At 47.1% G+C, this 18,316-nt stretch overlaps 1 protein-coding gene across 1 annotated transcript in view; it reads left to right on the top strand.

The window, feature by feature from the left end:
* The first annotated feature begins 3,422 nt into the window (after positions 1–3,422).
* Positions 3,423–18,316, top strand: part of LOC140428333 (neuronal acetylcholine receptor subunit alpha-2-like) — a 453,821-nt gene continuing 438,927 nt past the window's right edge. The window contains exon 1 of the mRNA XM_072514690.1: positions 3,423–3,569. The gene's annotated coding sequence lies outside the window, so the exon portion shown is untranslated. The remainder of the gene's footprint in view (positions 3,570–18,316) is intronic.

An 18,316-nucleotide genomic window follows, 5' to 3' on the forward strand; every position in this document is an offset into this window, starting at 1 on the left:
GTGGTGCAAAATGGAGTTCTAGGGCCCGACCCCAACCGCATGCTCCCCCGCATGGAACTCCCCCTCCGCCTCTGCCCCAAGGCCCTCAAACGGTGCCTGGGGTTCTTCTCATACTATGCCCAGTGGGTCCCTAACTATGCGGACAAGGCCCGCCCACTCATTCACTCCACAGTTTTCCCCCTGATGGCCGAGGCTCACCAGGCCTTCAACCGAATCAAGGCCAACATCGCCAAGGCCGTGATGCACGCGGTTGGTGAGACCCTCCCCATTCAAGTCGCGAGCGATGCATCAGACTTCGCTCTGGCCGCCACCCTCACCCAGGCAGGTAGACCCGTGGCATTCTTTTCCCGCACCCTCCACGCCTCCGAAATTCGGCACTCCTCCGTCGAAAAGGAGGCCCAAGCCATCGTAGAATCCGTGCGGTATTGGAGGCATTACCTGGCTGGCAGGAGATTCACTCTCCTCACTGACCAACAGTCGGTTGCCTTCATGTTTAACAACACACACAGGGCAATTTCAAAAATGATAAAATCTTGAGGTGGAGGATTGAGCTCTCCACCGACAATTACGAGATTTTGTATCACCCCGGTAAGCTCAACGAGCCCCCCGATGCCCTATCCCGAGGTACATGTGCCAGCGCACAAGTAGAACATAGAACATTACAGCGCAGTACAGGCCCTTCGGCCCTCGATGTTGCGCCGACCTGTGAAACCACTCTAAAGCCCATCTACACTATTCCCTTATCGTCCATATGTCTATCCAATGACCATTTGAATGCCCTTAGTGTTGGCGAGTCCACTACTGTTGCAGGCAGGGCATTCCACACCCTTACTACTCTCTGAGTAAAGAACCTACCTCTGACATCTGTCTTATATCTATCTCCCCTCAATTTAAAGCTATGTCCCCTCGTGCTAGACATCACCATCCGAGGAAAAAGGCTCTCACTGTCCACCCTATCCAATCCTCTGATCCTCTTGTATGCCTCAATTAAGTCACCTCTTAACCTACTTCTCTCTAACGAAAACAGCCTCAAGTCCCTCAGCCTTTCCTCATAAGATCTTCCCTCCATACCAGGCAACATCCTGGTAAATCTCCTCTGCACCCTTTCCAATGCTTCCACATCCTTCCTATAATGCGGCGACCAGAATTGCACGCAATACTCCAAATGCGGCCGCACCAGAGTTTTGTACCGCTGCAACATGACCTCATGGCTCCGAAACTCAATCCCTCTACCAATAAAAGCTAACACACCGTACGCCTTCTTAACAACCCTCTCAACCTGGGTGGCAACTTTCAGGGATCGAGTGGACCGACTTCAGGCCCTACACGATGGTCTCTGTCACCCAGGGGTCACCCAGTTCTTTCACTTCATAAAGGCCCGCAACCTGCTCTACTCCATTGCGGAAATCAGGGCGGTCACCAAAGACTGCCAGGTCTGCGCGGAGTGCAAGCCGCACTTCTACCGGCCAGACCGAGCGCACCTGGTGAAGGCCTCCCGCCCCTTTGAACGCCTCAGCATGGATTCCAAAGGGCCCCTCCCCTCCAGCGACCGAAACACGTACTTCCTTAATGTGGTCGATGAATACTCCAGATTCCCTTCGCCATCCCATGCCCGTTATGACATCGGCCACAGTCATCAAAACCCTCAACAGCATCTTCGCTCTGTTCGGTTTCCCCGCTTACGTCCACAGCGACCGGGGATCCTCCTTTATGAGCGAGGAGCTGCGAGAGTTCCTGCTCAACAGGGGCATTGCCTCGAGCAGGATGACCAGCTACAACCCTCGGGGAAACGGGCAGGTGGAGAGGGAGAACGGGACGGTCTGGAAGGCCGTCCTGCTGGCCCTACAGTCTAAAGATCTCCTGGTCTCCCGCTGGCAGCAGGTCCTCCCCGACGCCCTCCACTCCATCCGATCGCTACTTTGCACTGCGACTAGTGCAACCCCCCAGGAACGTCTCCTTGCCTTCCCCAGGGAGTCCACCTCCGGGGTTTCGCTCCCAACGTGGCTGGCAGCTCCAGGACCCGTCCTCCTCCGCAAGCAGGTGCGGCTCCACAAGGCGGACCCGCTGACGAGAGGGTACAGCTACTCCATGCAAACCCGCAGTACGCCAGCGTACTCCGACGGCCGCCAAGACACAGTCTCCCTCAGGGACCTGGCACCAGCTGCTTCCCCACCCCCCACCTCAATTGCCCCGGTTCCCCCCCCCCCCCCCCCCCACCCACCCCCCAGCGTACCTCACCACAGCCCCCGCTCCAGGATGATCCGTCCTGCTCTTGGTCCCACCCGGGGATGAGGATGAGGACTACACGCTCCCGGAGTCACCGGCGACCAAGCCGGCGCCTGCATCGTCACCGGGACTGCGGCGCTCACAGCGGAGGATCAAGGCACCCGACCGGCTAAATTTGTGAACTTTCCCTAAATTGTACACTTTAAAAATGCTCACATGCATGTAAATAGTTTTTCCACCACTCCCGCTGGACTCTTTTTTTAACAAAGGGTGAATGTGGTAGTCACCACTGTTTGTATATATTACGTATATGAGAAGTAATACGGTAAGGCTCCTGTACTACAGGTACGGGGGTAGATTCCTGCCTGCTGGATCCGCCCAGTTGATGGAGTATAAATGGGTGTGCTCACCGAGCTGCTGCCATTTTAGTAGCAACCGCAAGAGGCAACACATCTCTGCTTAATAAAGCCTCGAATACTCTTCACCCTCATCTCGTCGTAATTGATAGTGCATCAACACACTCACTCACACACACACAAACTCTCACACACTGACTCACACACTGACACACACTCACTCACACACACACAAACTCACACACTGACACACACTCACTCACACACTGACACACACTCACTCACACACACACAAACTCACACACTCACTCACACACTGACACACAGTCACTCACACACACACAAACTCACACACTGACACACACTCACTCACACACTGACACACACTCACTCACACACAAACAAACTCTCACACACTGACACACACTCACTCACACATTGACACACACACACAAACTATCACACACTGACACACACTCACACAAACACACCGCACTCAGACACACGCTCACACACACAGGGGCTCCAAACCAAACTCGTTCACTACACACAGTTAACCAAATCCACACACACTCAGAGGGACACCCAACTCTCTATCTACACACAGTTAGCCAAACCCACTCACACACACTGACAAGAGTTCAGTCATTCGTGTTTGTGTCAGGTGAGCTGGCTGTTTGTCTTGCTGAATGTGTGCTACAGGGTGCTGCCGTTCGGGTGTGTGTGTGGCGGGTGCTGTGACAGAGGGAGGGAGAGCTCAGTATCTGGGACTGACCCTGTGGACTGGAGCCGCACCTCCCCTGTCCCTCCCTGCACACAGCGCTCCCGGAGTGAGAGGGTGTCCCTGCTCAGTGCGGCTGGGAGGCACACAGCTCTCCAGCTCACACAGCAGCAGCACTGGGAGAAGCAGGAATGCGGAGCTGCTCTACAATAACTCCAGGACTCCTCCAGCCGGGCTGCCCGCGCACCTAGACCGACACAACTCGGGTTAGTGTGTGTGAATCCGGCAGCTTGCAGTGTCAGTCTCCCCCCGCCCCCCCTCTCCTTCCTTTCATTTCCACTGTCTCCTTCTGTTCTTCCGCTCTTTCTTTCTCTCTTTCAGTTCTCGATCTTTCAGTGTCTTTCCTCTCTGTTTCCTTCTATCATTCTTTAATCTCTGTCCATTCTCTGTCTGCTGTACGACAATGAAGAAGTTGTAATATATGCTCCTGCATCATCTGACTTTCATTCGCTCAGTTTTGTAAGTTCTCTGTCTCTTTCCATCCTGTCACTGCTTAGATTTGTAATTTTCCCAGTCTTTCTATCGATCTGACTGATCCATTTTGCCACAATATCTCACTCCGTCCATCTCTCTCAATTTGTATCTCCCTCTCTCTCTGTATCTGACCCCAGTCTATTTTTAGAGCATCATCTTAACCTTCCCTCTATCCCTTCTATCATTGGTTAAGAGGTCACACTGCTCTGGGTCCCGGGTCACATGTAGACCAGACCAGGTAAACACAGCAGATTTCCATCCCCACTGACCCAGATGGGTTTTTTTTTTACCAGCTCCACACTCACCATTACGCAGTCTAGTTTTTTTTATTTAAGATTTGTAAATTAAATTTAAATTCCAGCTGAGCTGGTGGAATTTGATCCCGCGACCCCAGGTGATTAACCAGGACTATTGGGGTACGATCTCAGTGACAATACCACTGAGCACACTCGCACCGCAACCTCTTTTTTATTTTTCACTCAATTTATATTGCTTGATTTAAGTCTCTATTTTGCCACAATTTGATTTTCTCAACCTTACCACTCTATTTCTAACTCTTTCTATCCACCTCTCTCTGTTCATCTCTTTCTCCATCTTCATTTTTCTCTTTCTGTCCATCTCTCTCTCTTTTCATCATTCTCTCTCTGTTCATCTCTCTCTCTGTTCATCTCTCTCTGTTCATCTCTCTCTCTGTTCATCTCTCTCTGTTCATCTCTCTCTCTGTTCATCTCTCTCTGTTCATCTCTCTCTGTTCATCCCGCTCCCTGTTCATCTCTCTCTCTTCATCTCTCTCTCTTCATCTCTCTCTCTGTTCATCTCTCTCTCTGTTCATCTCTCTCTCTGTTCATCTCTCTCTGTTCATCTCTCTCTCTGTTCATCTCTCTCTCTGTTCATCTCTCTCTGTTCATCTCTCTCTGTTCATCCCGCTCCCTGTTCATCTCTCTCTCTTCATCTCTCTCTCTGTTCATCTCTCTCTCTGTTCATCTCTCTCTCTGTTCATCTCTCTCTGTTCATCTCTCTCCCTGTTCATCTCTCTCTCTGTTCATCTCTCTCTCTGTTCATCTCTCTCTGTTCATCTCTCTCTCTTCATCTCTCTCTGTTCATCTTTCTCTGTTCATCTCTCTCTCTGTTCATCTCTCTCTCTGTTCATCTCTCTCTCTGTTCATCTCTCTCTCTGTTCATCTCTCTCTCTGTTCATCTCTCTCTCTGTTCATCTCTCTCTGTTCATCTCTCTCTGTTCATCTCTCTCTCTGTTCATCTCTCTCTGTTCATCTCTCTCTGTTCATCTCTCTCTGTTCATCTCTCTCTCTGTTCATCTCTCTCTGTTCATCTCTCTCTGTTCATCCCGCTCCCTGTTCATCTCTCTCTCTGTTCATCTCTCTCTCTGTTCATCTCTCTCTGTTCATCTCTCTCTCTGTTCATCTCTCTCTCTGTTCATCTCTCTCTGTTCATCTCTCTCTCTGTTCATCTCTCTCTGTTCACCTCTCTCTCTCTTCATCTCTCTCTCTGTTCATCTCTCTCTGTTCATCTCTCTCTGTTCATCTCTCTCTCTGTTCATCTCTCTCTGTTAATCTCTCTCTGTTCATCTCTCTCTGTTCATCTCTCTCTGTTCATCTCTCTCTCTGTTCATCTCTCTCTCTGTTCATCTCTCTCTCTGTTCATCTCTCTCTCTGTTCATCTCTCTCTGTTCATCTCTCTCTGTTCATCTCTCTCTGTTCATCTCTCTCTCTGTTCATCTCTCTCTCTGTTCATCTCTCTCTGTTCATCTCTCTCTCTGTTCATCTCTCTCTCTGTTCATCTCTCTCTGTTCATCTCTCTCTGTTCATCTCTCTCTCTGTTCATCTCTCTCTCTGTTCATCTCTCTCTGTTCATCTCTCTCTGTTCATCTCGCTCTCTGTTCATCTCTCTCTGTTCATCTCTCTCTCTGTTCATCTCTCTCTCTGTTCATCTCTCTCACTCTTCATCTCTCTCTGTTCATCTTTCTCTGTTCATCTCTCTCTCTGTTCATCTCCCTCTCTGTTCATCTCTCTCTCTGTTCATCTCTCTCTCTGTTCATCTCTCTCTGTTCATCTCTCTCTCTGTTCATCTCTCTCTCTGTTCATCTCTCTCTCTCTTCATCTCTCTCTGTTCATCTTTCTCTGTTCATCTCTCTCTCTCTGTTCATCTCCCTCTCTGTTCATCTCTCTCTCTGTTCATCTCTCTCTCTGTTCATCTCTCTCTGTTCATCTCTCTCTGTTCATCTCTCTCTGTTCATCTCTCTCTGTTCATCTTTCTCTGTTCATCTCTCTCTCTGTTCATCTCTCTCTGTTCATCTCTCCCTGTTCATCTCTCTCTCTGTTCATCTCTCTCTGTTCATCTCTCTCTGTTCATCTCTCTCTCTGTTCATCTCTCTCTCTGTTCATCTCTCTCTCTGTTCATCTCTCTCTCTGTTCATCTCTCTCTCTGTTCATCTCTCTCTCTGTTCATCTCTCTCTCTGTTCATCTCTCTCTGTTCATCTCTCTCTCTGTTCATCTCTCTCTGTTCATCTCTCTCTCTGTTCATCTCTCTCTCTGTTCATCTCCCTCTCTGTTCATCTCTCTCTCTGTTCATCTCTCTCTGTTCATCTCTCTCTGTTCATCTCTCTCTGTTCATCTCTCTCTGTTCATCTCTCTCTCTGTTCATCTCTCTCTCTGTTCATCTCTCTCTCTGTTCATCTCTCTCTGTTCATCTCTCTCTGTTCATCTCTCTCTGTTCATCTCCCTCTCTGTTCATCTCTCTCTGTTCATCTCTCTCTCTGTTCATCTCTCTCTCTGTTCATCTCTCTCTCTGTTCATCTCTCTCTGTTCATCTCTCTCTGTTCATCTCTCTCTGTTCATCTCTCTCTCTGTTCATCTCTCTCTCTGTTCATCTCTCTCTGTTCATCTCTCTCTCTGTTCATCTCTCTCTGTTCATCTCTCTCTCTGTTCATCTCTCTCTGTTCATCTCCCTCTCTGTTCATCTCTCTCTCTGTTCATCTCTCTCTCTGTTCATCTCTCTCTGTTCATCCCCCTCTCTGTTCATCTCTCTCTCTGTTCATCTCTCTCTGTTCATCTCTCTCTGTTCATCTCTCTCTCTGTTCATCTCTCTCTCTGTTCATCTCTCTCTCTGTTCATCTCTCTCTGTTCATCTCTCTCTGTTCATCTCTCTCTCTGTTCATCTCTCTCTCTGTTCATCTCTCTCTGTTCATCTCTCTCTCTGTTCATCTCTCTCTCTGTTCATCTCCCTCTCTGTTCATCTCTCTCTGTTCATCTCTCTCTGTTCATCTCTCTCTCTGTTCATCTCTCTCTGTTCATCTCTCTCTCTGTTCATCTCTCTCTCTGTTCATCTCTCTCTGTTCATCTCTCTCTGTTCATCTCTCTCTCTGTTCATCTCTCTCTCTGTTCATCTCTCTCTCTGTTCATCTCTCTCTGTTCATCTCTCTCTGTTCATCTCTCTCTGTTCATCTCTCTCTGTTCATCTCTCTCTGTTCATCTCTCTCTCTGTTCATCTCTCTCTGTTCATCTCTCTCTGTTCATCTCTCTCTGTTCATCTCTCTCTCTGTTCATCTCTCTCTGTTCATCTCTCTCTCTGTTCATCTCTCTCTCTGTTCATCTCTCTCTCTGTTCATCTCCCTCTCTGTTCATCTCTCTCTGTTCATCTCTCTCTGTTCATCTCTCTCTCTGTTCATCTCTCTCTGTTCATCTCTCTCTCTGTTCATCTCTCTCTCTGTTCATCTCTCTCTGTTCATCTCTCTCTCTGTTCATCTCTCTCTGTTCATCTCTCTCTGTTCATCTCTCTCTCTGTTCATCTCTCTGTTCATCTCTCTCTGTTCATCTCTCTCTCTGTTCATCTCTCTCTCTGTTCATCTCTCTCTCTGTTCATCTCTCTCTCTGTTCATCTCTCTCTCTGTTCATCTCTCTCTCTGTTCATCTCTCTCTCTGTTCATCTCTCTCTGTTCATCTCTCTCTGTTCATCTCTCTCTCTGTTCATCTCTCTCTGTTCATCTCTCTCTGTTCATCTCTCTCTGTTCATCTCTCTCTCTGTTCATCTCTCTCTCTGTTCATCTCTCTCTCTGTTCATCTCTCTCTCTGTTCATCTCTCTCTCTGTTCATCTCTCTCTCTGTTCATCTCTCTCTCTGTTCATCTCTCTCTGTTCATCTCTCTCTGTTCATCTCTCTCTCTGTTCATCTCTCTCTCTGTTCATCTCTCTCTCTGTTCATCTCTCTCTCTGTTCATCTCCCTCTCTGTTCATCTCTCTCACTGTTCATCTCTCTCTGTTCATCTCTCTCTCTGTTCATCTCTCTCTCTGTTCATCTCTCTCTGTTCATCTCTCTCTCTGTTCATCTCTCTCTGTTCATCTCTCTCTCTGTTCATCTCTCTCTGTTCATCTCTCTCTGTTCATCTCTCTCTCTGTTCATCTCTCTCTGTTCATCTCTCTCTCTGTTCATCTCTCTCTGTTCATCTCTCTCTCTGTTCATCTCTCTCTGTTCATCTCTCTCTGTTCATCTCTCTCTGTTCATCTCTCTCTCTGTTCATCTCTCTCTGTTCATCTCTCTTTGTTCATCTCTCTCTCTGTTCATCTCTCTCTCTGTTCATCTCTCTCTCTGTTCATCTCCCTCTCTGTTCATCTCTCTCTGTTCATCTCTCTCTGTTCATCTCTCTCTCTGTTCATCTCTCTCTGTTCATCTCTCTCTCTGTTCATCTCTCTCTCTGTTCATCTCTCTCTGTTCATCTCTCTCTCTGTTCATCTCTCTCTGTTCATCTCTCTCTGTTCATCTCTCTCTCTGTTCATCTCTCTCTGTTCATCTCTCTCTGTTCATCTCTCTCTCTGTTCATCTCTCTCTCTGTTCATCTCTCTCTCTGTTCATCTCTCTCTCTGTTCATCTCTCTCTCTGTTCATCTCTCTCTCTGTTCATCTCTCTCTCTGTTCATCTCTCTCTGTTCATCTCTCTCTCTGTTCATCTCTCTCTGTTCATCTCTCTCTGTTCATCTCTCTCTCTGTTCATCTCTCTCTCTGTTCATCTCTCTCTCTGTTCATCTCTCTCTCTGTTCATCTCTCTCTCTGTTCATCTCTCTCTCTGTTCATCTCTCTCTGTTCATCTCTCTCTGTTCATCTCTCTCTGTTCATCTCTCTCTCTGTTCATCTCTCTCTCTGTTCATCTCTCTCTCTGTTCATCTCTCTCTCTGTTCATCTCCCTCTCTGTTCATCTCTCTCACTGTTCATCTCTCTCTGTTCATCTCTCTCTCTGTTCATCTCTCTCTCTGTTCATCTCTCTCTGTTCATCTCTCTCTCTGTTCATCTCTCTCTGTTCATCTCTCTCTGTTCATCTCTCTCTCTGTTCATCTCTCTCTGTTCATCTCCCTCTCTGTTCATCTCTCTCTGTTCATCTCTCTCTCTGTTCATCTCTCTCTCTGTTCATCTCTCTCGCTGTTCATCTCTCTCTGTTCATCTCTCTCTCTGTTCATCTCTCTCTGTTCATCTCTCTCTCTGTTCATCTCTCTCTCTGTTCATCTCTCTCTCTGTTCATCTCTCTCTGTTCATCTCTCTCTCTGTTCATCTCTCTCTCTGTTCATCTCTCTCTGTTCATCTCTCTCTCTGTTCATCTCTCTCTCTGTTCATCTCCCTCTCTGTTCATCTCTCTCTGTTCATCTCTCTCTCTGTTCACCTCTCTCTCTGTTCATCTCTCTCTCTGTTCATCTCCCTCTCTGTTCATCTCTCTCTCTGTTCATCTCTCTCTGTTCATCTCTCTCTCTGTTCATCTCTCTCTCTGTTCATCTCTCTCTCTGTTCATCTCTCTCTGTTCATCTCTCTCTCTGTTCATCTCTCTCTCTGTTCATCTCTCTCTGTTCATCTCTCTCTCTGTTCATCTCTCTCTCTGTTCATCTCCCTCTCTGTTCATCTCTCTCTGTTCATCTCTCTCTCTGTTCACCTCTCTCTCTGTTCATCTCTCTCTGTTCATCTCTCTCTTTGTTCATCTCCCTCTCTGTTCATCTCTCTCTCTGTTCATCTCCCTCTCTGTTCATCTCCCTCTCTGTTCATCTCTCTCTGTTCATCTCTCTCTCTGTTCATCTCCCTCTCTGTTCATCTCTCTCTGTTCATCTCTCTCTGTTCATCTCTCTCTGTTCAGCTCTCTCTCTGTTCATCTCTCTCTGTTCATCTCTCTCTGTTCATCTCCCTCTCTATTCATCTCTCTCTGTTCATCTCTCTCTCTGTTCATCTCTCTCTGTTCATCTCTCTCTCTGTTCATCTCTCTCTCTGTTCATCTCTCTCTCTGTTCATCTCTCTCTCTGTTCATCTCTCTCTCTGTTCATCTCTCTCTCTGTTCATCTCTCTCTCTGTTCATCTCTCTCTCTGTTCATCTCCCTCTCTGTTCATCTCTCTCTGTTCATCTCTCTCTGTTCATCTCTCTCTCTGTTCATCTCTCTCTCTGTTCATCTCTCTCTCTGTTCATCTCTCTCTCTGTTCATCTCTCTCTGTTCATTTCTCTCTCTGTTCATCTCTCTCTCTGTTCATTTCTCTCTCTGTTCATCTCTCTCTCTGTTCATCTCTCTCTCTGTTCATCTCTCTCTGTTCATCTCTCTCTCTGTTCATCTCTCTCTCTGTTCATCTCTCTCTCTGTTCATCTCCCTCTCTGTTCATCTCTCTCTGTTCATCTCTCTCTCTGTTCATCTCTCTCTGTTCATCTCTCTCTCTGTTCATCTCTCTCTGTTCATCTCTCTCTGTTCATCTCTCTCTCTGTTCATCTCTCTCTGTTCATCTCTCTCTCTGTTCATCTCTCTCTCTGTTCATCTCTCTCTGTTCATCTCTCTCTGTTCATCTCTCTCTCTGTTCATATCTCTCTCTGTTCATCTCTCTCTCTGTTCATCTCTCTCTGTTCATCTCTCTCTCTGTTCATCTCTCTCTGTTCATCTCTCTCTCTGTTCATTTCTCTCTCTGTTCATTTCTCTCTCTGTTCATTTCTCTCTCTGTTCATTTCTCTCTCTGTTCATCTCTCTCTGTTCATCTCTCTCTCTGTTCATCTCTCTCTCTGTTCATCTCTCTCTGTTCATCTCTCTCTCTGTTCATCTCTCTCTCTGTTCATCTCTCTCTCTGTTCATCTCTCTCTGTTCATCTCCCTCTCTGTTCATCTCTCTCTCTGTTCATCTCTCTCTCTGTTCATCTCTCTCTCTGTTCATCTTTCTCTGTTCATCTCTCTCTCTGTACATCTCTCTCTCTGTTCATCTCTATCTCTGTTCACCTCTCTCTCTGTTCACCTCTCTCTCTGTTCATCTCTCTCTCTGTTCACCTCTCTCTCTGTTCATCTCTCTCTCTGTTCATCTCCCTCTCTGTTCATCTCTCTTTGTTCATCTCTCTCTCTGTTCATCTCTCTCTCTGTTCATCTCTCTCTCTGTTCATCTCTCTCTGTTCATCTCTCTCTCTGTTCATCTCTCTCTGTTCATCTCTCTCTCTGTTCATCTCTCTCTCTGTTCATCTCTCTCTGTTCATCTCCCTCTCTGTTCATCTCCCTCTCTGTTCATCTCCCTCTCTGTTCATCTCTCTCTCTGTTCATCTCTCTCTCTGTTCATCTCTCTCTCTGTTCATCTCTCTCTCTGTTCATCTCTCTCTCTGTTCATCTCCCTCTCTGTTCATCTCCCTCTCTGTTCATCTCTCTCTCTGTTCATCTCTCTCTCTGTTCATCTCTCTCTCTGTTCATCTCTCTCTCTGTTCATCTCTCTCTCTGTTCATCTCTCTCTCTGTTCATCTCTCTCTCTGTTCATCTCTCTCTCTGTTCATCTCTCTCTGTTCATCTCTCTCTCTGTTCATCTCTCTCTGTTCATCTCTCTCTCTGTTCATCTCTCTCTTTGTTCATCTCTCTCTGTTCATCTCACTCTCTGTTCATCTCTCTCTCTGTTCATCTCTCTCTCTGTTCATCTCTCTCTCTGTTCATCTCTCTCTGTTCATCTCTCTCTGTTCATCTCTCTCTGTTCATCTCTCTCTGTTCATCTCTCTCTCTGTTCATCTCTCTCTGTTCATCTCTCTCTGTTCATCTTTCTCTCTCTGTTCATCTCTCTCTCTGCTCATCTGTGAGTAATTGAATGAGTGATTGTATAAGACTGAGTGAGTAATTGAGTGTGACTGAGTGAGTGAATAAGTGAGTGATTGTGTGTGAGGGAGTAATTGAGTGATTGTGTGTGAGTGATTGAGTGAGTGATTGAATGGGTGATTGAGGGTGTGTGAGTGATTGAATGAGTGAGTGATTGTGTGAGTGATTGAGTAATTAGCTGTGACTGAGTGAGGGATTGAGTGAGTGAGTGACTGTGATTATGATTGAGTGACTGAGCGATTGTGAGTGAGTGATTGAGTGAGTTTTTGAGTGAGTAAGTGAGTGTGTTGTTGAGTGTGAGTGAGAGACTGAGTGAGAGACTGAGTGAGAGACTGAGTGAGAGACTGAGTGAGAGACTGAGTGAGAGACTGAGTGAGAGACTGAGAGACTGAGAGAGTGAACGAGTGAACGAGTGAACGAGTGAACGAGTGAACGAGTGAGTGAGTGTGAGCGACTGAGTGTGACTGATTGAGTGAGAGTGATTGAGTGATTGAGAGTGATGAGTGAGTGTGGCTGAGTGAGTGAGTGTGAGTGAGTGAGTGAGTGTGAGTGAAAGTGTGAGTGATTCGGTGAGTGAGTGAGTGATTGGGTGAGCGAGTGAGTGGGTGAGTGAGTGGGTGAGTGATTGGGTGAGTGAGTGAGTGATTGGGTGAGTGAGTGATTGAGTGTGACTGAGTGAGTGAATTAGTGAGTGATTGTGTGTGAGTGAGTAATTGAGTGAGTGATTGTGTGTGAGTGATTGAGTGAGTGATTGAATGGGTGATTGAGGGTGTGTGAGTGATTGAATGAGTGAGTGATTGTGTGAGTGATTGAGTAATTAGCTGTGACTGAGTGAGGGATTGAGTGAGTGAGTGACTGAGTGATTATGATTGAGTGACTGAGTGATTGTGAGTGAGTGAGTGATTGAGTGAGTGTTTGAGTGAGTAAGTGAGTGTGTTGTTGAGTGTGAGTGAGAGACTGACTGAGTGATTGAGTGAGTGAGTGAGTGATTGAGTGAGTGAGTAAGTGCTTGAGTGAGTGAATGAGTGTTTGAGTGAGTAAGTGAGTGAGTTGTTGAGTGTGAGTGAGTGTGATTGACTGATGGAGTGTGACAGAGTGTGAGTGATTGAGTGTGTGATTGAGTTAGTGAGTGACTGAATGACTGAGTGAGCGTTTGAGTAAGTGACTGAGTGAGTGATTGAGTGAGTGACTGAGTGATTGAGTATGAGTGAGTGACTGAGTGATTGAGTATGAGTGGGTGACTGAGTGGTTGCATGAGTCACTGAGTGAGTGGTTCAGTGACTGAGTGTGACTGAGTGAGTGACTGAGTGAGCAACTAAGTGGTTGAGTGAGTGAGTGACTGAGCGAGTGAGTGACTGAGTGATTGTGTGTGACTAAGAGTGATTGAATGGGTGAGTGAGTGACTGACTGAGTGGTTGCACGTGATTGAGTGAGTGATGGAGTGAGTGATGGAGTGAGTGAGTGAGTGCGCGAGTGAGTGAGTGCATGAGTGAGTGACTGAGTGAATGGGTGATTGAGTGCCTGGGTGATTGAGTGATTGACTGACTGACTGAGTGAGTGACTGACTGAGTGACTGACTGAGTGAGTGAGTGATTGACTGAGTGATTGACTGAGTGAGTGAGTGAGTGACTGAGTGAGTGATGGAGTGAGTGAGTGAGTGCGCGAGTGAGTGAGTGCATGAGTGAGTGACTGACTGAGTGAATGGGTGATTGAGTGCCTGGGTGATTGAGTGAGTGATTGACTGAGTGAGTGATTGACTGAGTGAGTGATTGACTGACTGAGTGAGTGAGTGAGTGATTGACTGAGTGAGTGAGTGACTGAGTGAATGAGTGACTGAGTGAGCGATTGAGTGAGTGAGTGCATGAATTACTGACTGACTGAGTGAGTGACTGAGTGAGTGACTGAGTGAGTGACTGAGTGATTGGGTGAGTGAGTGAGTGTGAGTGATTGAATGAGTGAGTGAGTGAACGAGTGAGAGTGAACGAGTGAGAGTGAACGAGTGAGTGAGTGAGCGACTGAGTGTGACTGAGTGAGAGTGATTGAGTGAGTGAGAGTGATGAGTGAGTGTGGCTGAGTGAGTCGTGTGAGTGAGTGAGTGATTGGGTGAGTGAGTGAGTGAGTCTGAGTGAGTGAGTGATTGGTGAGTGAAAGTGTGAGTGATTCAGTGAGTGAGTGATTGGGTGAGCGGGTGAGTGAGTGAGTGGGTGGGTGGGTGAGTGATTGGGTGGGTGATTGGGTGAGTGAGTGGGTGAGTGAGTGGGTGAGTGAGTGGGTGAGTGAGTGGGTGAGTGAGTGGGTGAGTGAGTGGGTGAGTGAGTGGGTGAGTGAGTGGGTGAGTGAGTGGGTGAGTGAGTGATTGAGTGTGACTGAGTGAGTGAATAAGTGAGTGATTGTGTGTGAGGGAGTAATTGAGTGAGTGATTGTGTGTGAGTGATTGAGTGAGTGATTGAATGGGTGATTGAGGGTGTGTGAGTGATTGAATGAGTGAGTGATTGTGTGAGTGATTGAGTAATTAGCTGTGACTGAGTGAGGGATTGAGCGAGTGACTGACTGAGTGATTATGATTGAGTGATTGTGAGCGAGTGAGTGATTGAGTGAGTGTTTGAGTGAGTAAGTGAGTGTGTTGTTGAGTGTGAGTGAGAGACTGACTGAGTGATTGAGTGAGTGAGTGAGTGAGTGAGTGATTGAGTGAGTGAGTAAGTGCTTGAGTGAGTGAATGAGTGTTTGAGTGAGTAGGTGAGTGAGTTGTTGAGTGTGAGTGAGTGTGATTGACTGATGGAGTGTGACAGAGTGTGAGTGATTGAGTGTGTGATTGAGTTAGTGAGTTAGTGAGTGACTGAGTGACTGAGTGAGCGTTTGAGTAAGTGACTGAGTGAGTGATTGAGTGAGTGACTGAGTGATTGAGTATGAGTGAGTGACTGAGTGAGTGGTTGCATGAGTCACTGAGTGAGTGGTTCAGTGACTGAGTGTGGCTGAGTGACTGAGTGAGCAACTAAGTGGTTGAGTGAGTGAGTGACTGACTGAGTGATTGTGTGTGACTGAGAGTGATTGAGTGAATGGGTGAGTGAGTGAGAGTGAGTGAGTGGGTGGGTGAGTGAGTGAGTGTGAGTGAGTGTGATTGGGTGTGTGAGTGAGTGATTGGGAGTGACTGAGTGAGTGATGGAGTGAGTGATGGAGTGAGTGAGTGCGCGAGTGAGTGAGTGCATGAGTGAGTGACTGACTGAGTGAATGGGTGATTGAGTGCCTGGGTGATTGAGTGAGTGATTGATTGACTGAGTGACTGACTGAGTGAGTGACTGAGTGAGTGACTGAGTGAGTGACTGAGTGAGTGACTGAGTGATTGGGTGAATGAGTGAGTGTGAGTGAGTGAATGAGTGTGAGTGAGTGAATGAGTGAGTGAGTGTGAGTGAGTGAGTGTGAGTGAGTGAATGAGTGATTGAATGAGTGAACGAGTGAGAGTGAACGAGTGAGAGTGAACGAGTGAGTGAGTGTGAGCGACTGAGTGTGACTGAGTGAGAGTGATTGAGTGAGTGAGAGTGATGAGTGAGTGTGGCTGAGTGAGTGAGTGAGTGAGTGATTGGGTGAGTGAGTGAATGAGTCTGATTGAGTGAGTGATTTGTGAGTGAAAGTGTGAGTGATTCGGTGAGTGAGTGAGTGATTGGGTGAGCGAGTGAGTGGGTGAGTGGGTGAGAGAGTGGGTGGGTGATTGGGTGAGTGAGTGGGTGAGTGAGTGGGTGAGTGAGTGGGTGAGTGGGTGGGTGAGTGAGTGGGTGGGTGAGTGGGTGAGTGGGTGAGTGAGTGAGTGAGTGGGTGAGTGAGTGAGTGAGTGAGTGTGACTGAGTGAGTGAATAAGTGAGTGATTGTGTGTGAGGGAGTAATTGAGTGAGTGATTGTGTGTGAGTGATTGAGTGAGTGATTGAATGGGTGATTGAGGGTGTGTGAGTGTTTGAATGAGTGAGTGATTGAGTAATTAGCTGTGACTGAGTGAGGGATTGAATGAGTGACTGACTGAGTGATTATGATTGAGTGACTGAGTGATTGTGAGTGAGTGAGTGATTGAGTGAGTGTTTGAGTGAGTAAGTGAGTGTGTTGTTGAGTGTGAGTGAGAGACTGACTGAGTGAGTGATTGAGTGAGTAAGTGATTGAGTGAGTGAGTAAGTGCTTGAGTGAGTGAATGAGTGTTTGAGTGAGTAGGTGAGTGAGTTGTTGAGTGTGAGTGAGTGTGATTGACTGATGGAGTGTGACAGAGTGTGAGTGATTGAGTGTGTGATTGAGTTAGTGAGTGACTGAGTGACTGAGTGAGCGTTTGAGTAAGTGACTGAGTGAGTGATTGAGTGAGTGACTGAGTGATTGAGTATGAGTGAGTGACTGAGTGAGTGGTTGCATGAGTGACTGAGTGAGTGGTTCAGTGACTGAGTGTGGCTGAGTGAATGACTGAGTGAGCAACTAAGTGGTTGAGTGAGTGAGTGACTGACTGTGTGATTGTGTGTGACTGAGAGTGATTGAGTGAATGGGTGAGTGAGTGAGTGAGCGAGTGAGTGAGTGAGCGAGTGAGTGAGCGAGTGAGTGAGCGAGTGACTGAGTGAGTGACTGAGTGAGTGACTGAGTGAGTGACTGAGTGAGTGACTGAGTGAGTGACTGAGTGAGTGACTGAGTGAGTGACTGTGTGATTGGGTGAGTGAATAAGTGAGTGAGTGTGAGTGAGTGTGAGTGAATGAGTGAGTGAGTGAGTGAATGAATGAGTGAGAGTGAGTGAGAGTGAGAGTGAACGAGTGAGTGAGTTTGAGCGAGTGAGTGTGAGTGAGTCTGAGACTGAGTTTGATTCAGTGACTGAGTGTGACTGAGTGAGAGTGATTGAGTGAGTGTGGCTGAGTGAGTGAGTGTGGCTGAGTGAGTGTGAGTGAGTGATTGGGTGAGTGAGTGAGTGTGAGTGAGTGAGTGATTGGTGAGTGAAAGTGTGAGTGAGTGAGTGATTCAGTGAGTGAGTGATTGGGTGAGTGAGTGAGTGATTGGGTGAGTGAGTGAGTGATTGGGTGAGTGGGTGAGTGAGTGTGAGTGAATGAGTGATTGGGTGAGTGATTGGGTGAGTGATTGGGTGAGTGATTGGGTGAGTGATTGGGTGAGTGATTGGGTGAGTGATTGGGTGAGTGATTGGGTGAGTGATTGGATGAGTGATTGGATGAGTGATTGGGTGAGTGATTGGGTGAGTGATTGGGTGAGTGATTGGGTGAGTGATTGGGTGAGTGATTGGGTGAGTGATTGGGTGAGGGAGTGAGTGATTGGGTGAGTGATTGGGTGAGTGATTGGGTGAGTGATTGGGTGAGTGATTGGGTGAGTGATTGGGTGAGTGATTGGATGAGTGAGTGATTGGGTGAGTGATTGGGTGAGTGATTGGATGAGTGAGTGAGTGGGTGAGTGAGTGAGTGGGTGAGTGAGTGATTGAGTGATTGTGTGTGAGTGATTGAGTGAGTGATTGAATGGGTGATTGAGGGTGTGTGAGTGATTGAATGAGTGAGTGATTGTGTGAGTGATTGAGTAATTAGCTGTGACTGAGTGAGGGATTGAGTGAGTGAGTGACTGTGATTATGATTGAGTGACTGAGCGATTGTGAGTGAGTGATTGAGTGAGTTTTTGAGTGAGTAAGTGAGTGTGTTGTTGAGTGTGAGTGAGAGACTGAGTGAGAGACTGAGTGAGTGATTGAGTGAGTGAGTGAGTGAGTGAGTGAGTGAGAGAGTGAGAGAGTGAGAGTGAGAGAGTGAGAGTGAACGAGTGAGAGTGAACGAGTGAGAGTGAACGAGTGAGAGTGAACGAGTGAGAGTGAACGAGTGAGAGTGAACGAGTGAGTGAGTGTGAGCGACTGAGTGTGACTGAGAGTGATTGAGTGATTGAGAGTGATGAGTGAGTGTGGCTGAGTGAGTGAGTGTGAGTGAGTGAGTGATTGGTGAGTGAAAGTGTGAGTGATTCGGTGAGTGAGTGAGTGATTGGGTGAGCGAGTGAGTGGGTGAGTGAGTGGGTGAGTGAGTGGGTGAGTGATTGGGTGAGTGAGTGAGTGATTGGGTGAGTGAGTGATTGAGTGTGACTGAGTGAGTGAATTAGTGAGTGATTGTGTGTGAGTGAGTAATTGAGTGAGTGATTGTGTGTGAGTGATTGAGTGAGTGATTGAATGGGTGATTGAGGGTGTGTGAGTGATTGAATGAGTGAGTGATTGTGTGAGTGATTGAGTAATTAGCTGTGACTGAGTGAGGGATTGAGTGAGTGAGTGACTGAGTGATTATGATTGAGTGACTGAGTGATTGTGAGTGAGTGAGTGATTGAGTGAGTGTTTGAGTGAGTAAGTGAGTGTGTTGTTGAGTGTGAGTGAGAGACTGACTGAGTGATTGAGTGAGTGAGTGAGTGA

The sequence above is a fragment of the Scyliorhinus torazame genome, chromosome 1 (genome assembly GCF_047496885.1).
Source record: "Scyliorhinus torazame isolate Kashiwa2021f chromosome 1, sScyTor2.1, whole genome shotgun sequence".
Taxonomy (NCBI): domain Eukaryota; kingdom Metazoa; phylum Chordata; class Chondrichthyes; order Carcharhiniformes; family Scyliorhinidae; genus Scyliorhinus; species Scyliorhinus torazame.